The 17,421-nt window shown below is 45.9% G+C and overlaps 1 pseudogene; it reads right to left on the bottom strand.

The window, feature by feature from the left end:
• LOC141569259 (LIM domain only protein 3 pseudogene) overlaps positions 1-16,732 on the bottom strand; it is a 42,391-nt pseudogene extending 25,659 nt beyond the window's left edge.
• Between the last annotated feature and the right edge of the window lie 689 nt (positions 16,733-17,421).

Raw genomic sequence — 17,421 nt, 5'->3', positions numbered from 1 at the left:
ACCGCAAGGTATTTGGGTAAAATTTCCTTGCAATGAAGGACGAGGTAGGCAATTTCAGCAAAGAAATGGAAACTGGAAGGAAACACCTAAATGAAACAACGGCCGATGAATGATCCTTCTCTAGTTCCATGAGGCCTGCTTGCACCTGGGGGAGGGACACCTATCAGGAGACCCTCACACAGCGACAGCAACAAACACAGCACAGACACTAAGAAGATCACTTCTAAGGGAAACCATGCAGAGGTGTTTCCACGTATGAGGTACTTTGGGGGAGTGTAAGCTTTAAAGTTGGTTGTAGAGGGTCCTATTGGACAATCACCCAGACACCTGGAGAAGCAAACTCACAGGCTAGGTTGTGCTGACACATATGGTCATTTAAGGAATGTGCAGGACACGCTGTATTTAGCAGCCTTGTTGACAATAGTGACCCAGAGACAACTAATGTCTTAGCACAAACCCAATGGAGGGCACCTACTCATTCTACTGTCCTGAGTGGTGTCACCGGAGACCCATTTACAAAATCAGGGAGCCTGTGCAGGGTGCTGGGCGGAGTCTCAGGGACTCAAATGGAGGATCTGAGCCCAGCAGAGGTTCAGGTAAACAGTCCTCAGAGGGCAGGGTCGTGGGCCTGGCCAGGTGGGACAATACTCTCATGGCCCTCCCACACTCGGTCAAGTCGTGTCCTCACAACATGTGACTTTCCTGCATCTGGTGCCTCAGGACCTATCTCAGCTCTGACTCACACCCTTGCACCACATGTCACTATTTACCCTGCATGGAGTTGCTGTCCAGGCCTGACGTCCAGGAAAGATGCACAGACAGTCACACCTCAGGAACTCATTTTCATGAGGAAACCTAACCAAGAAAACTGAGAGTACGAGCTACTTGGGGAATAGGGCAGGGGTCTCAGTTCCAACCATCAGAGTTGTGGGGCTTCTTCCAAATGGCCCAGCCTCCTCTTCTCACCTTCCTCAGTCGTTGGACAAGGAGATTCCATTCGGGGCACACGTGTCTGTCCTTTCCTCCTGGCATCTGAGCCCAGGTATCAGTCATCCCCTTGCTTCTACCACCTTCTCTCACTACTTCCAGTGACTGTGCTGACTCCTCACTTGACCGTCTCCATAGTTTCTGAGGTTCTGTGTTTAATAAGAGAAAAAAAAGTAATGCTTATCCACATACAGACGTATGTGCACCGGATCAATGAGCATCTTCCCTCAAACGAAGTCGAAGCCAGAGGTATCATGAGCGAATTCCATCAAACGTTCAAGAAACATTCTATGAACTTAAAATAGAGATCATTTATCTCAAACTCAAGTTCTTATTTTAGTGAAATCGTGACACCAAGTCCAACAGGAACAGAATCAGATCTGAAAATATGAGGACAATATCATCTATGAACATAGATGTAAGGAGTACTCTGCTTGTTAGCAACTAGAGCTCTTGTTTGAAACATTTGCTTTCACCTCCAGGGAATTTAGGGCTGAGAACAGGATCTTTGGGAGGCCTGTGCAGTTGGTGACGATGAACTTGGAGGAGGGAACAGGTTCTGATATGATATGAACAGCTTCTGAGCCATAGGTCAGATGCCACCATCATGACAGGAATCTCTGAGCTCTCAGCATGTGGTCCTGACACACTGAGGGAGGAAATGATGCAGTCACTGCAATGGGACATCCATCCCCAGCCCATGGTGGGCAGCAGGCATCAGCATGGGCCTTCAGGGATAAAAGCACAGCCCGAAGCAGCTCTTATCTGGGACATGCAGTCACCCACAGAGCAGAGGGAGCTGCTCTCTGCTCCTCCTGCAGGGGGAGCTCTTGGGCCCTGGTCCTTCTGCCATGTGCAGCTTCCTTCCCATCATCACTTCACCACTGGCCCCTAATCGCCACCTGGACCTTCTCTATGAGAGAGAGTACGTGAGCCTTGGTGCCTTGTGAATGGGGAGCCAGTGTGTAGGGATGACACACATCAGGGCCCTGCTAGTGACTGTGACCTCCCAGCTTATGCATGGTGACGTGTGTAATAAATACTATGTCCTTGGTCATATTTTAGATTGTATTTCTAACAAGTATGTTGTCATTTTGTTTTAGCTTATAGTTTCCATGGAAGCTAATATTTTTGTGTTTTCAGATATTTTAATTATCCTTTGTCATTTTTCCTTTTGTATTAAATTTGAGATCCTCTCATTCTTTTCAAAAATTTACATAAGTGTGTATATCGGTGCATTATGTGTGTATGAATACACATACGTGGTGTGATCAACAAATATGGTGAACGCAGCTGCCGAGTGCCGTCCAACAGAAAGGCAGGGTTCTGCAACGTGGGAAGGAGCACGTGGAACCTTAGTAACAGTGTGTGACCAGTTTCATCTTGTTTGGTCTCGTCAGTGAGGTGTGAGCTACGGTTGAGAGAAGGTGTGTTTTAAAGTGTGCTGTAAATCATCCTCCATCATGACAAGTCTCCGTGTCACACATCACTTCTGGCCTATGGCAATTTCTGTCCAATGAAAACATTACGGTGTGTTCTCATCCACCTCATTAACTGGATCTGGCACCGTGGGACTTCTGTCTCTTCCCCAAAGTCAAAATGACCACGAAAGGTAAATGTTTTCAACTGATTCAGGACATCGAGGCAGCCACGACAGCACAACTAGAGACACTCATGAAAGAGGACTTCAGAACTGCTTCAGAAAGTGGCAAGAATGATGGGATAAGTGCTCAAAGCAGGGGGCTTATTTTAAGGGGGGTTAATGGCAATGTGTCTTTTACTGTAACATATTTATTAATTGAAACATTCACTGTGCTTTTTGACTACACCTCACATACATACATGTGTGTCTAATATATACACATATTTGATATTGTGATTTACGATAAGAAATCCATACTTAGTTTTTATTCCATTTCTGTCACTGAGCTCCTAAACCCCTTGGAGTTTCCTAAGTGATGAGAGCTATGAAAGAGTCTTCTGTTTTTTAATGAGATGCCTTAGGGCCTCACCTCAGGTTGGGAGATATTTGCCAGGAGAACCAACCATGTGATTACAGGGTTGGAACTTTCAGTCATGGGCTCCTGACCTCTGGGATGGGGAGCGAGGCTGGAGGTGAAATGGCTTGTCAATGGCCAATGAGTCAATCAATTGTGCCTATGTAATGAAGCCTCCATGAAAACCCAAATAACCTGGGCACTGAAAGCTTCAGGGCAGGTGAGCCCTGGAGGTGCTGGAGACTAGCTCCACTGGAAGGGGCATGGAAGCTCCGCACACTTTGCCCCTAGTTTACCCTCTGCATCTCTTCCATATGGGTATTTCTCAGTGATATCCTTTCATAACCAGCCACTGATCTGTAAGTAAAATGTTCCTCTGAGTTCTGTGGGCCCCTGTAACAAACTAATCTTACCCAAGGGGGGTGGGGAGGAACCGTTGGAACCTTCCATCTATAACTGATCAGAAGTAAAGGTGATAGATAACCTGGATTTGTGCAACTGGCTTCTGAAGTTGGGGCTGGGGCTGGGGGTGGGGAGCAGTCTAGTGGGACTGAACCCGTAACCTATGGAATCTGATGCTGCCTCCAGGTAGATAGTGACAGAACTGAGTTGAAGCAGAGGGAGCCCAGCTGCTGTTGCAGAACTGCTTCTGGTGTGAGGTCACCTCTCCCCACACTTAATACATTGAAATTGGTGTCCACACTTTAAACATACAATCTTTTTTATCTAACCTCTCAGAGGCACATTTGGTTATTAAGAATTGCAGAAGTTAACAAGAATTATTCTTACATGCATTGAGCCTCTCAAACACAGATAATGAGAAATTAAATAATCATGCAAATGTTATCAAACAATTTATTAGCAAGGGCGGGTCTGACACGGTGGCATTGGAAGACTCTGAGCTCACCTCTCCCTGGAACACAATGAATGTACACCTAGATTTAGGGCATTTTTTTTTCTGAGAGACAGCTTGAATAGCTTCTGCACAGCAAAGGAGAGAGAGGGACTTCATAGAGAAGGTTGGGGACTGGGAAAGCTGTGGGATCTGAGGGGAGACTCCAGAATTGGAGGAGGAGGTAAGCGCCATTGTTTCCATTTCCTCTCCACCTGGAGAGCTCAGCTGGGAGCTCGACCCAGGTGCTCTGGACACTGTGTAAGGCCTCAGTGGAGGGTTCCTGGACACCCTGCCGGGAACTCACTCCAGCAAGAACAATGGGGCCCCACCGCACACACTCCTGCACCAGGACACCTGCCCTGAGCCCACACCTGCAGGTCAGCTGGAACCCCAGTGTCACCCTGACCCCATGCAGCTTGTCACAGCACACAGCACAGTCTACACAGAGGTCACTTCTACACAAGTCCACGTTTTCCAATTGGGAGAGATAACTATTTCATCTCATTCATAGTAACAAACACAGAGAATCAAACAAAATGAGAAGACAGAGGAATATGCTCCAAGTAAGAAACAGGAAAAACAGGAAATAACCTCCACAGTCAAAGGAGCTGAGGACAGACACCCCTGTAACCTGAGTGGAGCAGAAAGATGCCCTGCGGTGATGAGGAGGCTGCCTAAGTGGTCACATGTCCTCGCCTAAGGCAGGTGAGCAGGGGTCGGATCAGAGGGGAGGCGGGAGCTGTCTCTGATGGGCTCTGGTCACCATATCACAATGATGTGTCTGTGTCTGGGCACCAGGGGGTGCAAAGGGCCCATTTCTGAGTGTCTGGGGGTGATCAGAGTTGAGAATAGCCACCTGGCACTGCCTGGTGCCCTCTGCTCAGTGCTCACAGCTGTGACCTCCCCACACCCTGGGCCCCACACAGCCCCTCCCCTGCCCACACCCCTGACATCCTAGGGCAGAGAGGCCTGACCCAGGGCCCAGTGAGGGATCAGAAAGCTGGGGGTCTCATTTGCATGAGTGGACCCTCCCTGTCTCAGAGTATGAAGAGGGGAAGGGAGACATTTGGGGGAAGCTCTGCTTCAGCTGTGGGGCCACAGAAGGCAGGACTTGGTGATCATCTCCACCATGGCCTGGTCCCCTCTCTTCCTCACTCTCATCGCTCACTGCACAGGTGACTGGATACGGGGACAGGGGAAGGGACCCTGGGAAGACACATGAGGCCCTGCCTCCTCCTCTTGTCTCTAGACCCAGAATCACCATCTCTGTGTCTCTCCCTCTTCCAGGATCGTGGGCCCAGTCTGTTCTGCGTCAGCCACCCTCAGTGTCTGGGGCCCCGGGACAGAGTGTCACCATCTCCTGCGCTGGAAGCAGCTCCAACATCGGGGGTGGTAATACTGTGAGCTGGTACCAACAGCTCCCAGGATCGGCCCCCAAATTCCTCATCTATGGTAGTAGCGGTAGACCCTCGGGGGTCCCTGACTGATTTTCTGGCTCCAAGTCTGGCAACTCGGCCTCTCTGACGATCAGTGGGCTCCAGGCTGAGGACGAGGCCGATTATTACTGCTCAGCATGGGATGACAGTCTCAGTGGTCGCACAGTGCTCCAGGCCTGTGGGGAAGTGAGACAAAAAACCTGCTGTCCCCCCTGTAATGGGGCTTTTCTGAGTAAAACTCACTCCTGTGGCAAGACAGCTGCTTCCTCTTTTGTTTTTGTAAATGAAGGAAAGTGTGTCTGTTGGACATAACCCGGTTAATGTTTTACAGTGTAAGAGAACTGTAAGCTTTGGGTTTACCTGCTTTTGGGACCAAAATCTACAAAATAACATGATTCCCTCTATTGAAACATGCAGAGAAGGGCATCTAGATTTTGGACTTTCTCTGTCTCACACTTCCCGTCCAATCTTTTCTAAGGGGGACTCTGTCCTCCCTCTGTCACTTCTCACCCTCCGACACATGGCTCCTCCCTGTCTTCCTTTCCAGGAGCCTCAGTGGATCACACTCAGTGAGCCAGCGAGCTCAGTGACCTGACAAACCAAAGTGCATCCCCTTTCACCCTGAGGCACCTGCCTGGCCAGAGTCTCCTTTCTCTGAATTCTAGTCCCGTTGTTCCTCGTCAGCCACCTCTCCTGGGTCATGTGACTCATCTCTGTCCTCCTCTGTTTATGTCACTTTGTGGACATCTCCACATCATCACCTAAACACTAGCAATCTTCATGTCATGCCCACGTCCCCTCAGCTGTCATGTTGTCCCTCACTCCTGCCCCCCTATGATCCCACCAACCTCATCCCTTGCAGACCCCTGTGGGTCTTATACAGCCAAGGGGAGGAGGCTTCAGTAATCCACATGCTCATGCTTCAGAGTTGGAGATCGCAGAATGAATTCATGTTTAGTTTAATGGAGATAGAAAATTGCATATAGAAATATTTACATATAGTGTACATTTCTGGGATAGTTTACTCACATGTATTTTATTATTCTGTCAGCTGAGGAGAACTTAAAACAATGACACCCCATAGTAAAGAGTACGTCTTTAGCCAGATATTGGTTTTTAATAGCATCACCCCCCCCAACACAAAGATGCAATATTCTTGTTGAATTCTCAGAACAGGGAATACATAAGATGAGCACAGAGCATCTTGCAGTGCCACAATGTAGAAGATCATTCAAAACAAACACAAACACATCAGCGTATATGGTTGTGTGGACAATACACACACACACAATGACAGGGTTTGTCTAAAACAAAATGACCCAAATTAAAAGGCCCCCCATTGGGTGAAGCTAGAATGATTTCTGCAAATAAACAAACAGAATTATACTGGGTTATAATTCAAGATAAAAAATAGATGCTCATGATTCATGCTGTTAAATAGTTGAATAAATAAATAAATGGAGAGGGAAGAACTTACTTCCTATGCAGTAGAATTTCAAGTCATATATAAAAAGCCTTCCCCTGGAGGATGTTGGGAATAATTCCCACTCACTAAGTGTGGACAAAGCCATCAAAAACCAGGAGACTCTGAGAAACTGTCATTGGAGAGAAGCCTCAGGAGACAGGATGAGTAAATTTAACAAACCATCCTAGATGGGATCTCAGAACAGAAAAAAAAAAAAGACATTATGCAAAAGCTAAGGAAATCTGAATAAACTTTGGTAATTGATTGCTATGGTTTTAACTGTGTCTCTAACAATTTATGTGATGAAGGCCTAAAACCCCAATACCTTAGGACATGACGTTATTTGAACATGGTTTTTTGCAGATGTAATGAATTAAGATGAGGCCAGTAAAATTTAATGTCATGTCTTATAATTCTTTGCCCTCTGACTCAGGTTGAGGTGATATTGAAGTTCATCTCAGTACTTAAAACAGAGCCTATAAACCCAACCTTCATTATCAGAGAGAATTCCAATATCACAGAACATTTTCTAGAAAGTTCTGTTGTTTGTTTAGCATCAATTCAGGCAATTACAAAATATACATAACAGAGAACCAGTGGGGGTGAGATACCATGTCCTGTGAACACCATATCTTAGGAGTAGAAGAAGAAATTCTAAGTACAGGGAGGTCCCTGTCTAGTAATGGTTTATTTCCATCAACCCCCATACTGGAAACAAGTATAAAACTAGACTAATAAAAAGGAAAAGTGATTGTAAATATGTCACACTGATACAAGAAGAAATAACAAATTTGTAGGCTAAATATGAAGCATTAATAAAAACCGAGAGTGAGAAGCATAAAGAGTGGACACTTTTTGCTGAAAGCATTTTATTCTTGTGACTAATATAGACGTCAAATGCCAGGGCCTGTACAATGAAGGTGATGGAATATAACAGGAAACCCTCATAACAGCAGCATAAACAAAAACAACCACAAAATTGATCAAACTAAGGATAATTCATGTAGATTTTTATGAGGGTTGAACTCACATGTACACTGGGTAGCTGTAGACCGTGAACTTGGTGTAGATGTGACACTGGTAATGAGACCAGACACCTGGCATAAGCAAACTCAAATGTCAGGTGACATTAATATATCTGGTAACAATAGCTCTGTGCACTAAATCCTATACTTAGCATCCTTAGATTCTGGAGGCAGCTCCAACGTGGCCCGGTCCTTCGTCAGTAATCAAACATCTTCACTCACACAGGGACCAAGCCAGATGGCATCACAAAGGCAGTGCTAACAAACAAGCAAGAAAATTTCCCCAAGACTTTATTTAAATAAAGAGCATGATACTCAAACTCATATCTGATGCTAGAAAATCCATGGCACACACCCAAGCATGAACAGTATTAGATATAAAATATATAAGACATTTTTTACGTAGTTGCAAAGTTTCATCAGCAGATTAGCCAGAAAAATCCATTGTCATTTCATAATATTTGCGCTGACCACCACAGAGCAACAGGGCTGAATACAGGGCATTTGCACATTCCCTGGAAGAAAGCTAAAAAATTAATTAGTCAGAGAATGCAGATAGGAAGAGGTAAGACTCATAGCAAATGCTCCTATGAGAGTCTTGGGCTATTGGCTATGGTTCCCGACACACTTTGGAGAGAAAGATGGAATTGACGGGCATCCTGCACAGGACACATTGTTACACTAGCCTATGGGGGGCACCATGTAAAAGGTGATACTCATAAAACTGTCTTTCCCATGCTTATATATTTTATCCTATTCAAACTCACCCTCATCAGTAAAAGTGTATAATAATTGCTGGTTGTTGTTGACTGAATTGTGTGCCCTCCACGATTCATATGTTGAAGACCTGACGCCTATGTGACTGTATTTGGAGATAGAGATGAAGGAGGTGTTTAAGGTTAAATGAAGTCACGGGGTCTGCACCGCATGGACAGCAGTGCTGGGCTCTGTGGTGCTTCATGTGGGACATGGCATGGGGCGGTCTCACCGGGCATGCTCTGCGGCGCTAACTCCTTAAGTGGTTATTTCTGTACATTTTTCTACCTTCCATAGATAAAAACTCCTGTAACAAAGAGAAACCATAGTAGACAAGTCCAGCAGTATGAGACCACAGCGCTAGCAGCCAAACATGGCTGTGTGAATAGAGACAGTGACCTGGTGAGCTGCACTCACCAGCTGGGCTCTCAGGGCTTTGGGCCACAGAGAGAGGTGAGTCCTGTGACGAGCAGGGGGTGCTGTGGGACTTCCCAGTGGTCCTTACAGAGCTGTTCAGTGAGGACCATTCACTCAAAGGAGTCAGGTCCTGTAACCTGGGCCCTATGTTCCCTGATGTAGACTCAGCAGCTGTGCCCTCTCATGCCTGGCAGAGTCCCCTGAGCAGGGACCTTTGTGTGGTCTCAACAGGTGCCAACTCCCAGTGGGGACAGAGGGGAGCAAACCTCCATCCTTCGCTGTCTAGGGTGTGAATTCAGCTCCAGACCAGGGCTCAGGAGGGGCTGGGCTGTCAGTGGATGGACACACATTTGCATGGACAGCCCCTCCTCTGGCAGAGGGTGGGGAAGAAAAGGAGGCCTGGGTCAGCCCAGCCCCACTGTGGGCTCAGGGCTGTGTGCACCATGGCCTGGACTCCTGTCCTCCTCGTGCTCCTCTGTCATTGCACAGGTGGGGACAGGCGTAGGGGAGTCACTACCCTTGTTTTGTCTCTTCTCGCTCATGAAACTTTACCCTGTTCTCTGCCCCATCACCCATTTGTGTCTGTGTTTGCAGGTTCCCTCTCCCAGCCTGTGCTGACTCAGCCGCCCTCCCTCTCTGCATCTCCGGGAGCATCAGCCAGACTCACCTGCACCCTGAGCAGTGGCTTCAATGTTGGGGGCTACCGGATATACTGGTACCAACAGAAGCCAGGGAGCCCTCCCCGGTATCTCCTGAGTTTCTACTCAGACTCCATTAAGCACAAGGGCTCCGGGGTCCCCAGCCTCTTCTCTGGATCCAAAGATGCCTCGGCCAATGCAGGGCTTCTGCTCATCTCTGGGCTGCAGCCTGAGGACGAGGCTGACTATTACTGTAATATGTGGGATGGCAACTCTAACACTCACACAGTGTTCCAGACCCACAAGGAAGTGAGACAGAAACCTGCTCTCTGCCCTCCAGGCCTGGTGCAGTCACCTTGCTGGTGAGTCTGACCAAGTCAGTCTCAGCTGTGACTTGTGTGGTCAGATCTTCATCCAGCACCTGCTTTTCCTGGGCCGGTACTTGTTACCATGTCACATCCTTCTCTGCAGTTCAACTGTTAGATTGATTTATTGCTCATGTATTCTCACCCTGCTCATGTTTTCACAGGCAGGTATTCCCTGCTCAGAGATAAAAAGTCTCCCAATGTCGACACTTGAGGAGGTCAAATCAGGTTGATTCAGGCCCTGTCCAGCTCAGGGTGGAGGAGTGAGTCAGATAAGCTTCTGGTCTGAGCTTTACAATCTGAATTCTGTGGTACAAACCAACACGCTGAAATGAACTGTATTCTATATACTAGCAATGAAGTATCAAATTGTAAAAAATAAAAACAATACCATTTCTAACAATATCAGCATGAAATATTTAAGGCTAAATCTGAGAAAAATGAAAGTCTTGTACACCTAAAAGTACAAAACATTGTGAGGTAATTAAATGAAACTTACATGGATATAACTAGTTTGTTGGTAGAAAAACTAAGTGAGTTTAAGATAACAATTTTTCCCAATTAAATGACAAACTCACAACAACGTCTTCGGGTAAAATGTCCTTGCAATAAAGGATGAGGTAGACAATTTCAGCAAAGAAATGGAAACTGGAAGGAAACACCTAAATGAAACAATAGTCTATGAACGATCCTTCTCTAGTTACATGAGATCTGCAGCACCTGGGGGAGGAGAGGGAGAGGAAGTAGATGTGAAGTCATAGGAACCAAATAATGATGAGGCAGGGACAGCAGCGTTAGCCCTGGAAGAGGCACAGACCAGGTGGGGAGACGCTGCCCTGAGGGCTGACGGGCAGAGTGTGGGTGCAGCAGGCCTGGCTGGGTGTCACTGGGCGCTGAGCCTGTGCTGTACCTGAAATGTACATCTGACGTGACATGTTTGTGATTGTCACCACATCCCAATACACATCCCTGTATCCTGTCCCCAGGTAGAGGAGAATCAGGACCCTAAATGCTCTATATTGAAGAAGGCAGCATGTCATTTAAGGGACTCTGACTCTATTTCCAGAGCTTAGAAATGAAACCTGCATCTGTAATTCCTGGGAAGACAATCTGAAGACCCTTCTCACAAAATGGATCCCCTCCAAACCTGCCTCACTGTGTCACAGAAAGCGTGGGTGTGTCCCAGCCACACATGTGGTGTCGGTTGTCTGGTCCTGTGGGTGTGGCTGTAGTGGGAAGTCATTCCTACTGGGGGAGTCTCGTCCCCGTGACCTATACGTCCTTGAAAGACAGACTCTCAGGGCCTTTGTAGCACCCAGGACACAGAATTCCCACCCTCCAGTACTTATCATAAGTTGCTCCGCAGAACAGGACCCCGGAAGGTACCAGAAGACGAAGAGGATGATGTGGGCATGGAGGAGAGGACGAGCAGGGGGGCGGCTGGGCCTCAGCTCTGGGCCTCAGGAACGGGTGTGGATTGTCCGCATCACGTCCTGGATTCCCGTCTTCCTCACCGCCCCTGACATGAAGCCGGGAAAGGATCCTGACACTCGTGTTCATCCCTCCTGGACTCTGCCCCTCTGCCTGCTGTGTGGACCCTGCCCTGTGCTCACAGGCCCTGCATCTCTCCCTGCTGATCCAGCCTCTCCAGGCACTGGGACCTCGGACAGACAGCAACACCCACTGTCCTGGGAGAAGCAAAAACAGGGGCTGGAATGGGGTGAGTCTGACCCATCAGCACCAGGCCTGTCTCATCAACACTATGGACCCACTGAACGACCACATCCTCTCAGAAATGGGTCCTCTGTGTTGTTACCGTGTCACCGGCAGCAGAAGCTCTTGTTTCCACTTGAGGATGAAGCTGAACATCACTGACCAGCACCGCCGAGGTTCCTGTCTCCTCCCGAGCCCCAGGCCCAGGAGATGGGATTCCCCCTCCGTGAGCACCCAGAGCCAAGGTCATCCCTGCAGCAATGATACTTCAGATGGATTATTTGATCTTTCCTTCTCAGAGTGTTTCCTCATATGATCAGGTGAGGACATGAGAAATCAGCTTGTAGCTCATCTCCTTAGCGTCTTCCCACCCACCCCTCACACAGTGACAGTCAGGGCTGTCTTCTCAGTTCATATTCAGATTCTGGGGATCCCGCGCTTCCTCATTCTCCCCTTTTTGCAATTTATCTCACTTACAACTAACTTCTTTTTTGGGCTGTTTCATAAACACACGTACACAGGGATTCTTCTTTGCACGTTTAATGTCACTAGTTACCATATGTGTGTGTGCGTGACCTTAACTTTTTAAAGTAAGTGACAAGATTGGAGTTCCATGGGTGTTTTTGTAATAATTGCATAAAGTGAGAGTTTATAGAAATAGGAGTTGTAGATCAGATTTTTATACGTCTGTGTAAAACTTAAATAGAAGGATGATTCAGCTGCTTTGAGGAAGGTCATTTCGATCAATAGTGTTTCAGGAAGAAAAGACTCCATATTAATGAGAAACAAATAATAACTATAATTAAAACATAGTCAAATCTTTGAGATTTGTGAACCAATCAACTTCATTTGAAAGTGTTTAAATGGGCCTTGAACAAGGCTTGTGATCTTGCTCCAACAATGTGTTTTGTCATAAATACTCCAGAACAGGCATGTTCACCTTCCCTCTCAATGTTATTACATGAAACGTCTCCGTCCACATCCCAGATGAGTACAACTCACGTGTGGAGACAACGAGGTGTTTACAGGAAGCAGCTACGGGAGCTTTCGGAGAATCAACGCTTTCCCCTCTTTAGAGAACAGTTGGTTTTATTTCTTTGAAGTCTTTATCCAGAAACAAGATGAGATTATTACTAATTTTGCTATAAACACTGACAACATCAGGAATGCTACCAGGTGTCTTGACAAAGCATTTGTATCAGGGTTGTCTTGAATCTTAATTCAGAATGCTTCTGGGTGTTCCATGGACACGAATAAGGAATTAGTTCTTTGAATGGTTTATAGAGTGTAAAAAAGTCAGGATTTTTTTTTTCATTTTTATAGAATGTCGAATCCATAAGCAATCACAAATACCTCATATCAATATAGAACTTAGCTCTTAAATCTCTAGATGTGATGTCATGGAATGAGCTATAAGTAAGCTTGGTGTTTTATGTTAGAAGTTTCTGTGTGTGATATTATTACCCTTGCATTACTGTTCACAAGAGTCATTAACACATAACGTCATATTAAGCTCACCAACAGTGCTGAGCAAGAGTTAGTTCAAAATAAAAATGCTAGTTATTCAAAAGATATTAGCAATTTATTTATTTACATTAGAAAAATATAGGATGGACGTTGGATTCATAGTGCTATACATAGATTCTGTAAATTCACAAATAGTGTTTTTACAGAATTTTTGTATGGATTTTTTTTTAATTCTGTTATTTTTGAGAAGTGATAGGTATTGCTTGATTGCTACTTATGAAAGATTACATAGTTGATATTTAGCTATAATATGGGTCAAATGTCAGGCAATTGACTCGGTTGCATAATAAATTTCAAAGTGTGAATTACTACATTTAAAATGTAGCTCTTTACTTTTTTGGGGTGTTGGGATACCCTCTCAAGAAGGTGGTTTTAATGTAGTGATGACTTTCCAAAGTCAATGGTGCTATATTGTCACCTTAAGACAGGAAACAGAGAGCCTTGAAAATGAATGGAGTGTGGAGACACCAATCACTCGTGATCATGTTAATATTCCTACATTTATAACCTGTGGACATAAATGGGGCCCATAAACCACTGTTCCCATCCCCGAGGGACTAACGTGGGAGCTCTCAGAGGTGAGTCGGGGTGAAGCCCTCAGGGGTGAGGTTCTCATGGCCTCCGCGCTTCCACACAGACCTTGAGCTGACGGTACAGCAGCTGCTTCCTCCCACAGGGCAGACCCAGGGCTCCCAGACATCGCCATCCTTCCCCTGACAGTGGAGCTGAGTCCAGTGCTGAGGACACAGAAATATTTTGAAGGTGTGGAGTGTAAATGGGTTCATTTTGCCTAATACACCACACAAACACACACCCATCAGTCAGGGAAGAAAAGAACAACATAGAATCCAGTAGCAATGGACCAGGGAGCCCTTGGAATGTCTCAACCACGGTTTGGACTCGTGTCCTCCCCCACTGTGTCCCTGCCCAGGTTCACGGAGATTTCAGAGACAGGCCTCTGGAGTCATCGGGGCTTAGGGAGGTCAGGGGATCAGTGGGGTTGGGCTCAGGTCGGTCTCACGGTGGCTCCCGACATCTCTGAAGCCATCCTGTGTTTTCTTCCTGGTTCCTAGTTACATAATTGGAGTAGACACACTCAGTCACTAGCAGAATGTACAGTTTTCCTGACTTCTGCAATGGGGAGAGTTAAGAAGAAAAAGCCAATAGTAAACCACGAGAACTGCCCCATCTATAAAAATAATAAACAAAAAAGCAACACCGCATTCTGGAGGGACTGCAGAGGTTAGTGCCACCATCAAGAACTTGGAGGATGTGAGAGCAGTGACCCCACACGTCCCCAGTTCACATGCCTGTCTGGGTTGTGCAGGGCACAGATGCCCTTGGAGGAAAATGACAGCGGGTCATCCTGAAGCGAACCAGGTGGTGATTCCAATTTCAGCTACTGTGCTGCATGTGTTGTTTCTTTGTTTGTTTGTATCTTTGCCTGCGCAGATTAACATGTAAGCTTGTTCCTGTTTGGTAAGACAGTTGTGTATGTCACCAATTTTAAAGCAGAAATCATAAAGTAACCTTGACGAGCAAGCATGGGCACTCTTGAAACAAATGAGGAGGAGAAAAACTCAGAAATTAAATATAAATTATAAAAATTGCATATAAATTATACAATATGTAATTTATACAAACTGAAGAGGAATTATAGAAACGAGAATGGCAGTAGATGGACTATGCACATCGCTAGATGAACTGAGGAACAGGGTGACACTTCCATGGAATTTCAGGTGTTGAGAGAAAATTAATGCACCTGTAGAAATAAATTACCAACAAAGATTATCAAAGACAGAAAAGCAATGAGTCTGGCGTTACCTGCATAATAAAGTGGAACTTTGAAAAGATTAAAATACATTTGAAAGAAAAGGGGCCTTCTGCTCTGAATTAATTCCCACCACTGTAACTACCCTCTTGAGGATGTCACCAGGGGGCGCTGTGGATCCGCTTGAGGTGAGCAAGGCCGGCAGCAAGTTCCGATTCAATGGGCTCTGAATGGTGCCCACTGGCTTGAGTTAGAGTTAACAGCAGGTGCTTCCTCCCAAGGGACAGGCTCAGAACTCACAGGCTCCCATCCCTTCTCCTGACATTGAAGTTAGTCCTGGGCTGAGGACACACAGTAATTGGGGGCAGGGTTGGGACCTAAAGGGCTCAGATTTACATGAAGTGTCACTGACTCAAACACAAACCCTTCCCCAAGGAGCTGCTGGAGAGAAAAGCCATCAGGGAATCCAGTGTCAGCTGTGGGCCCAGTGTCCTTGAAACGTCTGCACCATGGCTGGATGCCTCTCCTCCTGCTCCCCCTCCTCACTCAGTGCCCAGGTTCATGGACATTTCAGAGACCAGCCTTTGGAGGGATCCCTATGCCTTCCTTCCTCATTCCTGACATGTGTCTCTTCTCACTTCAGGCTGTGGTGACTCAGGAGCCCTCACTGACCGTGTCCCCAGGAGGGACAGTCACTCTCCCCTGTGGCTCCAGCACTGGAGTGGTCACCAATGATCACTGCCCATCCTGGTTCCAGCAGAAGTCCGGACAAGTTCCCACAACGTTGGTGTCTGACATACACAGGAGAGATGTATGTACCACTGCCCGGTTGTCAGGCTCCATCCTCAGGAGCAAAAATGCCCTGAACCCCCCGGGGGCCCAGCCCGAGGACGAGGCTGAGTACTACTGCTGGCTGGTGTGCAGTGGTGCTCGGTATAGGGGCAGGTTCTGATAGGAAACCAGGACATGAACCTGCCCTTGGCCCAGCCTGGTCTATGAATCATCTCATGGGCGGAAGCTCACGTGATCAGAATCCTCAGCTTTCCAGGGAGTCCCAATGACAGAAATGTGACCTCTCCCAAATGACAGTCACAGCAGGTACCCTTCAGTAAGTCTTCATGCCAGCGTTTGTCCAGTGCCTTTAGATGATACTGGTCCTTGATCTTTCAGTTGCAGCCCGCACAGCCGTTCAGCTTGGTGGCTGGCTGGACTGAGATCGTTTGTGCACCAACTTTTCTCCTTTTCCTGCGTGAGTTGACTTAGGTGCCTGAGCTGCAGCGGCTTCTCATTGAGCACCAAGCCCAAAGGCAGACGTGGAAAGGGGTCTCCTGATGTAGCTCAAGTGTGGACCTGGTCTGGATTCCACCTTTTTCTCTATTGTCTCTGGAAATCTCATTGTGACACATGCTTAGTATAATTATGTACAATTGTGTAATTGTATAATTTTAAAAACAATTATATGCTATTTAATGTTTCTTAAAATTTATATCTATACTGGAATGAACACTTAATCTTAGTTTTGAATATAAGTATTACTGCAGTTGTATAGCATTTAAAACATATAATTTGTATGAGTAAAGTTTGATTATCACCTTGCATACATAAAATCTTTTTAAAGCTAATAAACTTGTATTAAATTCAACAACTGGAAGTTCAACATGGTGGGACCATGTACCCTGCATTTCTCAGGACCGAGGGTGCCCTCGAATATGGGACTTTCAGCGCTGAATTCAGGAGCATCCAGCGTAAACAGGACGAGTGGTTCACCCTGTTGTAGTTGAACGTGACTCATATGGTTCATTCCGTTTTCCATTCCCGACACCTATGCATAGCAACGCTCCCGTCAGCCCACTGTTTCCGGCTGCATTACCTAATTTAACAACTAATCTCCCAAACTCAGTATAACTAAAATGGTCTTTCATTGTCTGCTATTAAAGTTTAGTATTTTACATGGTTTTTAACCAACTCTGTTTTCTTTGTGGGTGTTCAACTAATTTTCTTTGTTTTAGACTTTATTTTTAATAGTCTTTGAACCTCATTTTTATATGAAAATAAAAATATTACATATTTTAGATAATCATTGAAGAAAATAATATATTATAAATACCAGGGTTATCAAGCTCATGTGAAGAAAACTACCTGACATCTGAAATGGTGCCAAATAGCTTATATCTCAGATCTCAATGTCCTTTATTTGGGGATGGCACACCTAACCAATGCAATATTTTACAGTATTAAAAACAACGTGTGGAAGTCATTTATGGAAAGATCTCTAAATATATGGTTATGAGAAAAGTATCATACACAAAATTGGGTAGAGAAGCTACAGTTATTGTAAAGTAAAAAGTATACAAAATATATTATCGTGTTGGCTTATGTACGAGAAAACCAGGGATGGATTCAACAAACAAACCTAAACATATGCATGC

The sequence above is a fragment of the Rhinolophus sinicus genome, linkage group LG16 (assembly GCF_036562045.2).
Source record: "Rhinolophus sinicus isolate RSC01 linkage group LG16, ASM3656204v1, whole genome shotgun sequence".
Classification (NCBI taxonomy): domain Eukaryota; kingdom Metazoa; phylum Chordata; class Mammalia; order Chiroptera; family Rhinolophidae; genus Rhinolophus; species Rhinolophus sinicus.
This window is presented reverse-complemented; position numbering and strand designations above follow the sequence as displayed.